At 51.8% G+C, this 14,926-nt stretch overlaps 1 protein-coding gene across 8 annotated transcripts in view; it reads right to left on the bottom strand.

The window, feature by feature from the left end:
* The window catches only part of Ncor2 (nuclear receptor corepressor 2), a 147,744-nt gene extending 133,244 nt beyond the window's left edge, over nucleotides 1–14,500 (bottom strand). For 4 of the 8 annotated variants that reach the window (XM_017799702.2, XM_029566529.1, XM_029566530.1 and 1 more), the window contains exons 1-2: nucleotides 14,267–14,498; nucleotides 9,632–9,676 (exon numbers count right to left, since the gene is read on the bottom strand). The gene's annotated coding sequence lies outside the window, so the exon portion shown is untranslated. Of the gene's footprint in view, nucleotides 1–9,631; nucleotides 9,677–14,266 lie in introns of all 8 variants that reach the window. The other 4 variants (XM_029566526.1, XM_029566525.1, XM_029566524.1 and 1 more) reach the window with 2 other exon arrangements.
* Between the last annotated feature and the right edge of the window lie 426 nt (nucleotides 14,501–14,926).

Raw genomic sequence — 14,926 nt, 5'->3', positions numbered from 1 at the left:
TACTGTTGTCCTACAGGGTACCTGCTTAGGGCACCTGCTTATAGCCCCTCTCCAGAGCAACAGAGAGCGGCAGTGGAAATCCACAGCTGGGTACTACATGCAGCCAGACTCAAAGGACCTGCAGCTGCCCCCACAGGTGAGTAGCTGCTGCTTCCTGGCCAGGCAGAGGCAAGGCTAGGGTCAGGGGACAAGGGGAGCTAGAATCCAGCTCTTCCTCCTCCACCCCAAGCCTGGGCCCTGTGTACCAGGGCCAGATTAGCCTCAGTTTCCCCATCTACAAACATTCTATGGCTCCTTCGCCACACAGTGGAGTGTCATCGAGCAGCGGAGAGGAACAAGGATCTGACACACCACAGTGCAGGGACCTCAGCACAGGTAGCCCCAAAGCCGGACACCAGAATATGCCAGGTCCCATCTGAATGTCCAAGAAATGTACATCCAGAGACATCTGGGGTAGGAGGCAATGGGAATGACTCCTAGAGAGCACGGGGCCTCCCTTTGGAGTGACAAGAACAGTAAACTAGACAGATAGACAAGGCACAACTCTGGGAGTTCAAAACTGAAGTATCACTTATTTTAAATGGTTCATCTCAGGCCAGGTATGATGGTGCACGCTGACATCCCACCACTCGGGAGGCTGGGGCAGGAGTATTGCCATGACTTTGAGGTCAGCCTGGGCTATACAGTGAGTGAGTTTGAGGCCAGCCTGGGCTATAAAATGAGACTATCTCCAAGAAATTTTTTAAAAAGGGTAGTTTCACCAGACATGTTGGCACAGTTCCACAATCTCAGGACTTGGGAGTATGAGACAGGGGAGTAGCTGTGAGTTCAGGTCAACCTGAACTACATAGTGAGATCCAGGCCAGTTTCAGATACAATGAAACCCTATCTTAAAAACAAAAACAACAAAAAAGCTAATCTCATGGGATACATGTTTTACCTCAATGAAAACTTGGTAACTGTGTAGGACCACCATAATACAGGTCAGAAGGCTGTCTCTGAAAAGCACTGCCAGGTCCCAGGCCTGGAGCTGTCAGACATTAAAGAAATATGTACTGAGCCCCTACTGCATGCACGGAGCACTATGCACACAGCAACGATCATAGAACTTTCAAACTTAAGATCAGAATAAAAACCACAAATGTGATCAGGTCATGCCTGTAGTGACAAGTGAACATATACCAGGACTAAAACAGCAGCAGCCTGTGCCCCACATTCCAGAGACGAAATGCAAGGTCAAGCTCCCTCCAGAGGCTTCAGCAAGGTCAAGCTCCCTCCAGAGGCTTCAGAAGGGCCCTCCCTGGCCCTTGGCTCCTGGTGCACTGTGCCTCTCAGCTGTGGCAGCATCAGTCACCTCCTGCTCACAGAGACTCCTTGGGATCGCCTCTTCTCTTAGAAGAGCATTTGCTACTGCACTGGGGTCCACTGTGAATGAGTGGGTGGTTCCCACCTGGGTGGTTCACCAAGACCCTCTGCCCAAAAATAAGTATCTGGTAACTCAACCCAGTACCACAATTAAAGCTCTCTGCTGGCTGTGCCAGGACCTTCCTCCACCCCACTCCAGTGCTGGACTCCAGGGACCCAGCAGGAAAGCCACCCTGAGCCAAATACAAGGTACAAGCCCACACTGGCCACCACCGGCCACAGCTGGCAAGACACAGACCTTTGTGCCCAAACCTCTTCCTGAGAGGCATGTGGCAGCCAGCTCTGCTCTCAGAGGGAAGAGCATCCATATCCCCATCCCCCACTTCAGGTATAGGGCTCTCCCTGCATAACACCGAGTGACTCACAGCCTGCTAGCCACAGCGCAGCAGGTCTAAGGCTGTGGTGCACTTCCCATGCTTCAAGGGCAGTGTGGCTGGGAGAGCTACCTGCTACCCAGGCCTCCCCCCGCAGCTGTTGCCATGGTCAGAGCTATGGAAAGTGGCGGCACCTGCCAGGGCCCTGGGAATCCACTCTAGGTCAGCAGTGGCAGAGAAAAGAGGCACCCAACAACACTCCCCAGGGACCTAACCAGACAAGGATACTGAATTCTCAAAATGTCAGGCACTGGGTTACAGGCCACACGGGGCCTCAGAGCACCCCAGAGGCATGGCTAACGCCATGTCTCAGATGGAGAAACTGAGGCAATGAACAAAGGAGGGACATGGTCAGGTGGATGTCCAGACCCTGAGTGAGGCCATGGGTCTACAGTTGCTAGCCACTGGCATCACTGTCCCTTGGCTCACAGGCCTAGCTGCACCTACTGACTTTCTGAAATGGCATCTGCAGAGGTGTCAGACATGACTTCCCAAGTCTTGGGACCTTCTGGAACATTCCATGAGATATTCTAACCAGATCACAGGCAAAAAAAAGACACTGTGAAATAAAAGTCAGGACAATAAAAAGTGATATAGTTACAGCCAACAGGAAAGCTCTGCCCCACACAGACTTTTTGGGTTTTCTTTTTTTTTTGTTTGTTTTTAACTTAAGATGTTTCTTATAAAATTCCACTGTTCAACTTTTCAGAATATCTGGCTTAGTGCTTGGCCCCAGTTCCAAGCCCTCCTCTGGCTCACTGCCCCGTTCTTCCTGAGTCTGGGATGCCCCCTCACCACAGCACCTCAGCTGTAGTCCACACACCCTCTGCAGCATAGAAGAGCCATGTAAAAGAACTCACAGGCAAGAAAGGGGTTCCCCTGCCCAATTCTGGATGCCTCTCCTTCCCCCAGGGTGGCTGGGCTGGGCTAGTGTCAAGAACTAGCTCCACAAAATAAAACTGAGACAGCATCAGCACCCGAAGGGCTCCCCAAGGCAGTATGTGCTGCTAGAGGCACCTGGGCCTGAACTTCCCACTCTGAGTACCACCATTTCCTTTGGGGTCTACCATAGCCTGTGTGCCCTGCCTGTGCCCAAATTTGGGATCCGACTGTCCCTAACTGTCCCTTGGGCCTTAATGATGGATGAACCTCGCCCCTCCAACACATTGGCCTCAATGACACTTGCTTGTGCACTGATGCTCCCTCAGGACATTCATATGCCTACCTGTCCTTCACTCTAATCCTACAAGTGTCTAGAATGTTCCATGTGCCAATAAAGCAAGCAAAGCACTAATGAAGGGAAAAGCAAGTGACAGAAGCTGACTTCAGTCCTAAGTGAGGAAGACAGCCCAGCCCTGAAGGGGTGAGGGGAGTGGCCTCTATCCCATCCAGGTCCCCTGGCTCTGCATACACACCAGGAGGTAGGAGCTGGTCAGAATCCCAGAATGCTTGTCTGACCATCTGCCAGCCATGTGAGCCTGCAGTCCTCCTCCTTCAGCCTCGGTTTCTGCATCTGTGCAATGGACTCAATAATCAGAGAGAAAAGAGACAAGATTGGCTTTGTCGGGGCTGGAGAGATGGCTCAGTGGTTAAGAACACTGACTGTTCTTACAGAAGACCCAGGTTCAAATCCCAGCACCCACATGGCTGCTAACAACTGTCCGTAACTCCAGTTCCAGGGGATCTGACAGCCTCTTCTGTCCTCCATGAGCATTGCATGACACGGGTGCACTTACCTACACGCAGGCATAACGCTCATACACATAAAATAAAAATAATAAAACATTTAAGGAAAAAAAGGAGATTGGCTTTGTCATTAGATAGAATGCAAGGTCATTTTAGGGCTCAGAATGATTTCACTATGGGTTCAAGGCCATCATGTGGGGATGATGAGATTGTCTCCCTCCACACAGTGCCCAGAACAGGATCAATACCCAAGATGCCCCCCACAGAACAACCTAGAGGCTGAGGCAGGAAGGATTCAGGACTGTGGGCAGATGATCTGGGTTCAAATCTTACCAGCTGTGTGACTTCAGGCTAGGCACTAGACTCTCTGTGCCAGTCTCCTCAAGCATAGGGAGGAATCGTAACAGTCAGTGCACAGGAGGGTCTGAAGGTTAAATAAATTATCAAGTGCATCAAGAGTACTATCACAAACCCTGATGCTATTATTATCCCTGTCACTGTCACCATTTACAACTTCAGAACTCAGTCTGCTTATAAGCCCCACAACAGTTCAAAGTCAAATCCCACCAGGCACACAACCCTGTGAGGACCCGCCACCCACCTAGGCCCACAAAGCCCCAAGAGCTGCACCTCTTCTGCCTCCCGCTGGGACCAGGGACCATTGGTAGATGGGAGGAGACACATGTCGGAGCCAAAGATTAAAAACAAGTACAATTATCGGGCAGGCATCCGTCCGTAATTACGACTCTGATGTAATTAGGCACCCCACTAACTTCGTTACTTATTTATTTACGGGATTGCTTATTTGATTTACGGGCCTCCTTCCCCGAAAAGTCATCTTAGCTAACACCCCCCTCAGGCAAGGGGGGGAGGGTGAAAAAGGAGGAGCCCCTCCCCCACTGCCACCCCATCTGTGGGCTTCCACGCATCAAGACCCTGCCTCTCCCACAAATAGCTCCCCGGAAGCTCTGTGTGATTCTGCAGGCCCATACAGACCCTTGGCAGAGCCACAACCTGGTGTTCACGTCACAGTACCCAGTGCCAAGGCACAGGGCCCGACCCAAAGCCCAGGCTTTCCTCCGTATCGTTGGCCCTGCAGCACAAAAAACCCCAGGAGAAAGTAGGCTTTGGACCCTGCCTGGCCACCTTCTCAGTCAGCAAACACATTGACTTATCGAGGAGAGCTGGGATTCCTGACACAGAGAAAGCATGTGAGCTGCAGCCCAAGTTAGAGTTCCCACGCTGAGAGTCACCTGACCTCCCAGTGCCTCAGTGTCCTTGGCTGTAAATTGGGATGTTCAGAACAATACCTCAGTTCAGTCACCCTGAAGGCCCAGGTACTGCTATCCAACAATGCACAGCCCACACAGTAAGACAAGAAAAAGCAACGAATCCCATAAGACTACAAAGAAAAGATAGCCAGCATCACTAGAGGATGTGCAATCATCCCCCCAATCCAGGAGTTTCGCCAGGCAGCCAGACACAGAATCAAAACGCAAAACCACAACTTTTCCCAAAATGCAGCCAATGTTGAAATGAAATCGAGATGCAACAGAACCCACTGCGATGGCCAACAGAACAGACCGACAACAGCAAGTGCTGGCTAGGATGCGGAGCAACTGGAATTCCCACGTCCTGCTGGTGGACTGTGAAATGGGACAGCTGCTTCAGCAGTCAGGCGGGCAGCCTCCTATCCACACTTAACACGCAGCTAGCAGCCCACTCCTAGATACGTGTGCTGGAGAAAAGGACACGTGTTCACAGTCTCAGTCAGGAATGATCCAGAGGAGCTCCCTTCATAAGAGCCACATCCAGCCACATTCTCAGCTGATGGAGAGATGGACAAACTGCTGCCCCTCACAAGGTGGGACCTTCCTTGGAAAGAAGACCCAGTGACATGGGGAACAACAGGAATCTCAAAAATGCCATGCAGAGTGAAAGAAACCAGACACAAAACAGTGCATACTCTGTGATCATTTTATTATGAAATTCTAGAAGGTTCCAGAACTTATATGACAGATACGTACTTCTGGAAGGGATCTGAAGGAGTGTCTAGGAGTGATGAGACACTCTACCTTGACTGTGGTGATTAGACAAATGTTCCTACAACTCATCCCTACATTTCATCTTTTGGAGCAGGAAAGATAGCTAGGCAGTTAAAGTGCTTGCCACACAAGCATGAGGCCCAGAGTTCAGCTCATTAGCACCTATGTAAACCCTGGATGGGCATGGCAGCCCACCTGTAATTCTAGTCATATTGGTGAGCTCTGGGTTTAATTGAGAGACCCTGTCTCAATGCATAATGTCAAAGAGTGATCAAAGGCACTCTGGGAAACAGAGGCAGGCAGATCTGTATAACAAGTTTCAGGTCAGCTGTGGCTATAGGAAACCCCTGTCTCATAAAAACTAAAAAACAAAAAATTAAAAAGACCCTCATCTGCAGCTCAGTTGGGCTGGCTGCCCCTCAGGCAGTCCACCTTTCCAGGCATAACAAATGTGTGTGCACTGCTGATTCCTGCCCCCAGGCCCAGTGGCCACATCCCCACTCCCCAGTCAGATCTGGTCCCTGACATGAGTACTGACTGATCTAAGCTCGATGTCAGGTTTGCTCCATTCTTGCTCAGTCATTTACACGAAGGCACTTTGCCTTCCTGCACCTCAGTTTTCTATCTACAAAAAGCAAGGCTATAAAAACCCTAAAGGGGGGCTGGAGATATGGCTCCAGCAGTTAAGAACACTGACTATTCTTGCAGAAGACCCGGGTTTGAATCCCAGCACCCACATGGCAGCTAACAATTGTCCATAACTCCAGTTCCAGGGGATCCGACAGCCTCTTCTGTCCTCCGCAGGCATTGCACAACATGGGTGCACTTACCTACATGCAGGCACTACACACATACATATAAAATAAAAATAATAAATATTTAAAAACTCTAAAGGGGTGACAAGATGGCCCAGTAGGTAAACGTTCTTACCACCATATCTGATGATCTGAGTTCAGTACCCAGAATCCACATGGTGGAGAGAACCAATTCTCCAAAGTTGTCCTCTGACCTCTACCCACACATCATTGCATCCATGTATACACACACACACACACACACACACACACACACACACACACACACACACACACACACTAATAGAAGGAAGGAAGGAAGGAAGGAAGGAAGGAAGGAAGGAAGGAAGGAAAAAAGATTTTGTTTTTTTTTTAATTTAACCCTAAAATAAACAAGGTAAAAGTAATAGCTGCAGGTCCTGGCATACAGCAGGCACCTCATTAATGCTGCTGTGAAGTGACAAATGGGCAATGCTCAGTGTGGGCAGGATGGGCTGAGGTTTTTGTAACCCTGGCAAAGGCAATAGGCAGGACTCAGGTTCAGTAGCCACCTCTAGGTTCCTCAGGTTCAGGTCAGAGATCTGACTGGGGGTGGCAATCCAGGGCAGGACAAGGCTCTGGCACCATGAAACCCTTTCCTCTCAGGAGACAGAGAGCATGGAGGGCCTGTGGACAGAGCTTCCCAGTCACCCTGAGAGTCATTTGAGGCCATCACTGTTAGGGAGGTAGGCATTTGGTATGCCACACCCACACTCCCTGAAACAAGGCAGCATCAGGCAAGAGCTGCCCAGATTACAGAAGAAAGGGATGATTATATTAGAAAAGAATGCCACGGTGTCCAGAGTAAGAAGCTGCCTGCTGGGGGAATCCACTGGCTCTCACAAGCCTGTGGGGCTGGGCCCTGTGACCCTATGAGTGACGGGGAAGGCCTGCGCCAAACAAGAAGGGGTGTCCCCTGGGCCCGATTAGCAGGGCAGCTGCAGGCAGACAGCTCAGCTGTCAGCCTCTGCCATCACAGGCACCATTAATTGCTGTCATTTGAGGGTGGCCCTGAGGGAAGGAGAAGGGAAAGGAGGGGAGGGGAGGAAAGGAAGGCAGGAGCCTGGCCAAGACTCAGCACCCCAAGCTGGGAAGGAATGGGAGGACAGAGGATACTGCCCCACAAGGAAGGGAGAGAGGGGATCTGTGATCCTTGTCCCACTCAAGACACCCAGAACCAAGACTTGAGGCCAAAGATGGGACATACAACCCCAGACCATAAGCCTGCTGGCCACACCCTAGAATGTGCCCACTCAGCCCTGGGCACTTGTCTATCTGCCCTAATTGTCCTCCTGGATATGGGGGACTGGCTGCCCTGGTCCTCCACATCCCATCTGACACCACCAGGTCCCCACCACACTTTCCATTCAAAAATACTTAGGCAAACCCTGTTTCCCACTAGGGGCCTCAGGCTCCAACAGCTTGCTGACCTAGATAGCCCTAGAGTCCCCACTTCCCACAAGAGCAGAACAACAGGGTCAGGCCACCCCAGGACCCCAAGGTCCTCAGCAGTGCAAAGAAGTGTGGTGCTGGGTGTGAGGACCTCACATTACCTCCAGTCACAGTCCCTCTCTACAGCACGAGGACAGTGGTATGGCATTTCTGATGAGAATTAAATGAGATCACTCCACAAAGCACTCAGATGACCTGTACAGGTGGCCAGCTTATCATCCAAACTCATGTCCCCTCCCCCTTGCCAGATCTCCCCAAGATACAAGGGTCCCCAAAAGGCCTCATGGTCTTCTGTCCTCTGGGGTCGGAGCTCAGGGCATTGCCAGCCTGTCCCCACTGCTCCCCAGACAGTCTTGTCTTGGCAGAGGAGCCGCCTGGGTCTCTGGCTCCCTGCCCTCCCCCTCTGTCTGCCTCCCTCCTTCCTCAGGCGTGATGGATCGCCCCAGTGGAGGAAGCTAAGTGCTTGCAGACAAAAAGCTCTTTTATCGTCCTCGGGTGGGCCACTGGCATGACAGGCAGATAAGTCAGGCCAAGGTAGCTCCCCATTAGGCAAGATTCGGATGAATGGGGAGCAAGAGGTAGAGAGGGGGAGGGAGAAGCAGCTGCCAGGCCATTTCATCCAACCTCAAAGACCCCACGGAACAGCCCCCCTCCCCACATAGTCTCATCTACCTTGTCCCAAACCTCCAAGATGAAACCACAGCCCATGGTTGTGGATGTGGCTCAGCTGGTGGCAAGCTTGCCTGGCATACATGAAGCCCTGGGTTTAAACCTCAGCACACATAAACCAGGTGCAGTATACATCGTAACCCCAGCACTTGGGAGGTAGAATTGAGAGGATCAGGAGTTCAAGGCTACATAGCAAGGCCAAGGCCAGCTTGGACTAAAGACCCCATCAGGAAAGAGAAGAGATGAGACAAACCACCACTGTGACCAGGGCCCTTGGGAAAATAGCCCCCTCCTCACTACTGTGGGGGGCCTCAAAGACTCAGGACAAAAAGAAGAACCCCCAACCAGACAGGCATCTAGAGTCTTGCCAGCCAGAAGGCCCTTTGCAAACTGCCCCTAGGACCTTTGCATAGGTTGTGTCCTCTGACTAGACACCATCACCTAGGTACCTACCTGCCTTCTCCTCACTCCTCATTCAAATGCCATCTTAAGACCCCATTTCAAACTGTACCCCAGCCACCCATGCACCCCTAACCCTTCTTAGCTGGGTTCATTCATCACCAACAGCACTCCATGCTGGGCTTGTTGATTGCTGGCTGTGCTTGATCAGGACAGAGAGGACTAGCTTAATTTCTTACCATGCCACCTCAGATACCCAACATACACCCTGCACATAGTAAGTGCTTCAGAAATAACACCTTAAGGAACCAGACCTGTCATCCCAGGAGGCTGGGACAGGTGGATCTTAAGTCCTGTCAGAACTACAGGGGAGTTCAAGGTCAGCCTGGGCAATTTAGTGAGATCCTGTCTGAAGAAGTGACAAGATGGCTAGAGCGGCTCAAGTGTTTAGAGCTTGTATAGCATGTAAAAAGAAAGGAGGGAGGGAGGGAAGAATTGACCAATGGATGAAGAACAAACTCTCCCAACAGTGGCCAGTGTAGAGTGTCGCCCTGAGGGGCCTCACAGTCCCCAGCTGCTCCCCTGGCCTGTGTCTAGGCAGCCCTAAAGTTCTAAGCACCAGCAATGCGCCCCCGCCACCTGCTAGACAGACTCTGACTTCCCAGTACTCCAGACCAGCTTCCCGCATGAAGAACCCAGCAGTGTGAGCCAGACCCCAGACTGCAAGTAGAGACAGACGTGAACCTACCAGAAATTTCTGCCAGAGGGCTGTGTCCTCAAAAGCTCAAAAGACCTGTGGAAGAAAATGTGGTCTCGTTACTATGCATCACAGCTTCCCATGTGGACCAAGGTGTTCCCCACCCCGTAAGCCAAGTCCCTGGACTCACGTGATAGAAGGGAGATTAAGGCTCAGAGAACACAAGTCTCAAGCTTATGCTCCCCACAGGAAGGGGCAAAATAGAGCTCCTAACTCCAGAGCATGAGGTTCCAAGCAGCCGACACCAAGACAAGGGTTGCCTCACAAGACCACTGCGACAGTGAACCTGCCCCATCAACATCCTCAGACCAAGCCAGTGACTTGACCCCTGACGTGTGCTTATAATATGCACACAAATCACTAACCAAGCAGCATCCAATGAGGCAGAAGCTACAGAGTAAGTTCAAGGTCAGCCTAGGCAACTTAGTGATACTCTGTCTCAAAATTAAAAAGTAAAGAAGGGAGCCAGAGAACTGGCTCAGTAGTTAAAACCACTAGCTGCTCCTGCAGAGGACCTGAGTTTGGTTCCCAGCACCCACATGGCAGCTGTCTGTTAACTCCAGTTTCAGGGGATCCAAATACAGCCTGACCTTCAGGGCATTGCATGCACATGGGTGGTGTACATTAAGCACAAGCAAAACACTCGTACACATAATTTTTTTTTAAGTTAAAAAGTAAAGAAGGGGACTGGAGAGATTAGTGCACTGATTGCTCTTGCAGAGGATCTGGGTTTGACTCCCAGCACCCACATGGCAGGTAACAACCGTCAGTAACTCCAGTTTCACGGGAATCCAACACCCTCTACTGACCTCCTTGGGTATCACACAACGCAGGTGTACTTACACACATACAGGCAATACACATAAAATTTAAAAATAATTAATAAAATTTTTTTTTTAAGTAAAGAGGTCTGGAGGTGTTGCTCAGTGGTGGAATACCTGCCTAGAATGCATGAGACCTTGGGTTTAATCCCCAGCACCACCAGAAACAAAAACAAAACAAAACAGATCCCTAAGTGACCAAGTCACTATAGAGTCCAAAGCAGCTCACAGCCAGGATCCAGAACACACAGCACAGCTACAATCAGAACATCACCTCACAGGAAAAGAAATAAGACACTTGGGGACAAAAGTGGCCCAATGGCACAGGAAAAGACTCCCAGAAAGTGTAAATTAAACCCAGAGCCACCAGGACTGTCCACCAAGATGGCTGAAATTAGATACCATCAAGTGCTGAGAACCAGGAGTAGGTAGAACTCACCAGGCCAGGGCTGCCAAACCGCTGTAATTCATAGAGCCAAATATGTTTCTGCCATGTAACCCAGCAAGTCTGTCCTGGGTACTGATCAAGAAAAACATGTCCACACAAAGACCTGGATGTGAGCACATCGCCACTTTATTCAGTCACACACTCCACAGTGGGTGACCACCATCCATCAGCAGGTACCCAGATCAGCAAACACTAACCCATGGCCTGCTACCCACACTTGTACAAAGAGCCCATGGACACACACTCCATACAGAGAAGTCCCCTGCACCACTCACTAGGCAGAGATGCCCCACTTGGGCTACCTATCTTACCACTCTTTTCACTTGACTCTGGGAAAAGCAAGATACCTCTCCCAAGCAGAGAGGTCCACAGGGACAGCTTCACCCAACAAGCTCAGGCCCAGTTTTTTTTTGTTGTTGTTGTTGTTTTTTTATTTTTTAATGTGTATGAGTGTTATGCCTGCATGCATATAAGTGCACCTATGTTGTGCAGTGCCCATGAAGACTAAAGAGGGCATCAGATCCCCTGGAACTGGAGTTATAGACAATTGTTAGCAGTCATGTGAGTACTGGGATTCAAACCCCAGTCTTCTGCAAGAACAGCCAGTGCTCTTAACTGCTGAGTTATGTCTCTAGCCCCTTGGTTTTTAGCTTTTGAGACAGGGTCTTGCTATGCAGCACAGGCTGACCTGGAGCTCATAAGCCCCCTGCCTCAGCCTCCCATTTTACATTCATTTCCCTACTATGTGGACAACTGTGTGACAAAGGATGAGTAGGAACAAAGTATGGTGGGCAGAGCACCACAAAGGCCAAATACCTGCTGTGACTCTAGGCAGGGACTGACGCTTACTTCATTCCACCGTCAGAAACAAGCTGCTCCCCAGAATCATCTCCAAGACCCACTCATGTGTCAACATCTCAGCCTCAAGTAGAGTTTAGGAACCCTTGTCTTACCCCATGCCAGACATCCAAGGATGGGAGGGTGGGGGGGGAGGGGGGATACAACATGCTCAGGCTCTGAGGCAAGTACCCCAGGCTCCTAGCTGTGCTTCACCTCTCTAGGCCTTAGTGTCCTGTCTCTGAAACACAGTGATAGAAATGCCAACTTCACAGGCATGCTGGGATGTGGTACAGGCAGAGCCAGAGTGTACAAGGTACACACTCTCATGACTGCCAGCTAACATTGCCAGGACCCCATCCAGGGCTTGCAGCCCAGCTCCAGGGCCTGTCCTCCTACACTGCCTGCCCTGGGGGCCCCTTAGACCCCAGGCTTGAAGGGGCAGCTGCAGGCAACTCGCAGGGGACCATCCAATCTCTTCTTTCTGCCCTGTATCCTCTTTAAGCTTTTGTTTGCTATGATGCCCCGGGGCTTGGCACCGGGTCCTGCCATCTGCGGCAACTCCAGAGACAGGCCCTGCAGGGAGGCTGGAATGGGAGGCCGGGCATGGCTCCCAGAAGCCTCGAGGCGGCCAGCCACCTGCAGCCTGTCCGTAATGGCCCAAGCCTTGCAGGCAGGCACTCTCCCTCCCCAGCAGTAGGAGGACTGGCCCCCACCATGGAGGGACAGCTGGGAAATGGGGTCATCTGCTCCCTGTCCTTGTAGCCTGTGATCCCCTTCAACACAATGCCTGGGGTATCTGGTGCGTGCAGGGTCAGCACGGGCCAGTTGTCCAGCAGCAAGGAATAGCATTTGGGTCCAAGGTGATTGTTCCCAATTTAGGGAGCTCAGCAGGACTGTTTAGAGTGGCAACTGCCACACTGGCCAGAATGTAGAGAGGAGGCAGAGGGCCTCAAGCAGGGCAGTGGAGAGCAGACATGGCTGCCCACACATGGTCCTCCAAGCATGATTTCAGCTGGAGCAGGGAGGCTTCAGACAGATCTTGGCTGAGGAGGGACAAACCCCAAACTCTTTGGGAGAGCAGAGTGGAGACCAAGAGACTCCCCAGGAGGTGACTGGTAGTCCCAAGGAAGCCACACAGCAGGGTGGACAGCCAGGGCAGGCAACAAGGACGGGGAACTCCACAGAGTGGAGTCCCAAATGCTAGCCGAATGTGACCCGCAGAGGTGCAGTTCAGCCTCCAGGGGGACATGGACAGCTCGGATTTGGGAGGAAAGGGGTGACGTCCACATCCTGCACTGTGTCCCCAGCTTCACACCTGACACCTCAGTTCTGACAGCTATCTAAGATGGCTGTTCCAGCTTCCCAGGAAGAGGCTGAGGCTGGAGCCTGGAGCACCCTCCCCAGCTACAACAGCCTGAGGCTCTTCAGAGCCTGGGTCTAGGGCCACTGGGACACTAGGGTGGATACTGGGGCACCAGAGTGGATGCTGGAGCACCAGGATGGATGGGTGAGCTTGTGCGTACAGCTGGCATCCTAGTTAGTTTTCATCGTCTACTTGACACAACCTAGAGACACCTGGGAAGAGGAAACCTCAATTGAAGAACTTCCTCAATCAGACTGGACTGTGGTCATGTCTGAGAGATTGTCTTGATTAATGATTGATGTTTGAAGGCCCAGCACACTACCGGTGGCACTATTCCTAAGCAGGTGGGTCTAGGCTGTATAAGAAGCTAGCTGAGCAGGAGCTAGTACACAAGTCAGAGTGCAAGCCAGTAAGCAGCGCTCCTCCATCGTTTCTGCTTCGGTTCCTGTTTGAGCCCTGACTTCCCTCAGTGATGAACTGTAACCTGGAATTTAAGCCAAATAAACCCTTCCCTACCCAAGTTGTTTTCGGTCACTGTTTTATCACAGCAACAGAAAGGAAACTAAAACAGATGCACACTTGTGTACATGTACACATACCTACATGTAGCCAAGACACTCCAGGGTACCTGGCCCCAGCAGGGGTCCCAGACTCAACTCATTCCCTGAGTCCCACTTACTGCTCACATACACTCAGCAAGGCCTCCACAAGTCCCTTGCTCACTCTCCTTCCCTCCAGTGAACACAGTGTCATACCCACATGTCCATCCACGTGCACTCTACTCACAGGCATGCCATATGCACACCTTACTCCTCTCCATCCTGGCCCGCTCTTTGTGCACACTTGGCAAACTGTCTTTGCACATTCATTCCCGCACATCAGACAAGTCCCTCTCCCACAGGCTCCCACTGGCCCTCACTCAGAAAAGACACTCTAGGGGTAGGAGCCCTCCCTCTCTGCTAAGATCCAGCCCCAACAGCTGAAGGAAGTCCCAGGGGCTACTCCCCACTGATGGAGTTCAGAAGTCAGTTTCCAGCAAGGCAGCTGGCAAACGCTTCCCCAGGCCTTAAATAGAGAGGGACCCAGAGAAAGGCCAGCCTGCCCCACACCCCATCCTTGCCCTCTTAAGACTAACTCTTCCTCCAAGAAGTTACCTGACTGTCCTGCCCATCTCAGAGATGAAACCACAAGCCACCAGAGGACAGGGTCATCAGAACTCAAACCCAGAGACAGCTGTTCTGCACGCTGACAAGGTCGCAGCCCCTCCTTCAGGCCTGGCAGAGATGTGGCTATGAACACAAGAGGGCGAATCCTAGTTGGACAAGGCCACAACTGCTCACGCCCACACACCCCACAGGGGCACCAGTAAAAGCAGCTTTCGTCTTGAGCCTGCAATGGGTAGGAGAGAGACAGAGTGAGGCTGCAGTCAGGCACTTAAGGTCAAGGACCAGCTGCCAGTGCAGGGGCAGGCCACTGCTGCAGGGTTCAGTGCCAGCTAGCACTGGAGTGAGAAGGATTCCCAGGGCATGGCCACAGGAGGGGGAAGAACATTTGGAGGTATAGGCGGGAGGTGCAGGACCAACCTGGACTCCCCCCACCACCAGGGCAGTTCCTGAACTTGAGGCACTGCCCTGCCCCAGCCCAGTTTCACACGCTCCCACAGGAAGCATGGCTGCCTGTCTGGGTCTGAGTCCTCAGCCTGCTGCAATAATACAGGAACAAGGCTGGGCTCTGTGCTCCTGAGGTCCCAGCCATGCCAGGCCAGGCCCAGGCCTCCCAGGTCCTGTGCCCCTGGACAGATGACAGAAATTGCC

The sequence above is a fragment of the Nannospalax galili genome, unplaced genomic scaffold (assembly GCF_000622305.1).
Source record: "Nannospalax galili isolate Female #2095 unplaced genomic scaffold, S.galili_v1.0 scaffold218, whole genome shotgun sequence".
In the NCBI taxonomy this organism is placed as follows: domain Eukaryota; kingdom Metazoa; phylum Chordata; class Mammalia; order Rodentia; family Spalacidae; genus Nannospalax; species Nannospalax galili.
The sequence above is the reverse complement of the archived record's forward strand: the minus strand, read 5'-3'. Positions and strand labels throughout refer to the sequence as shown.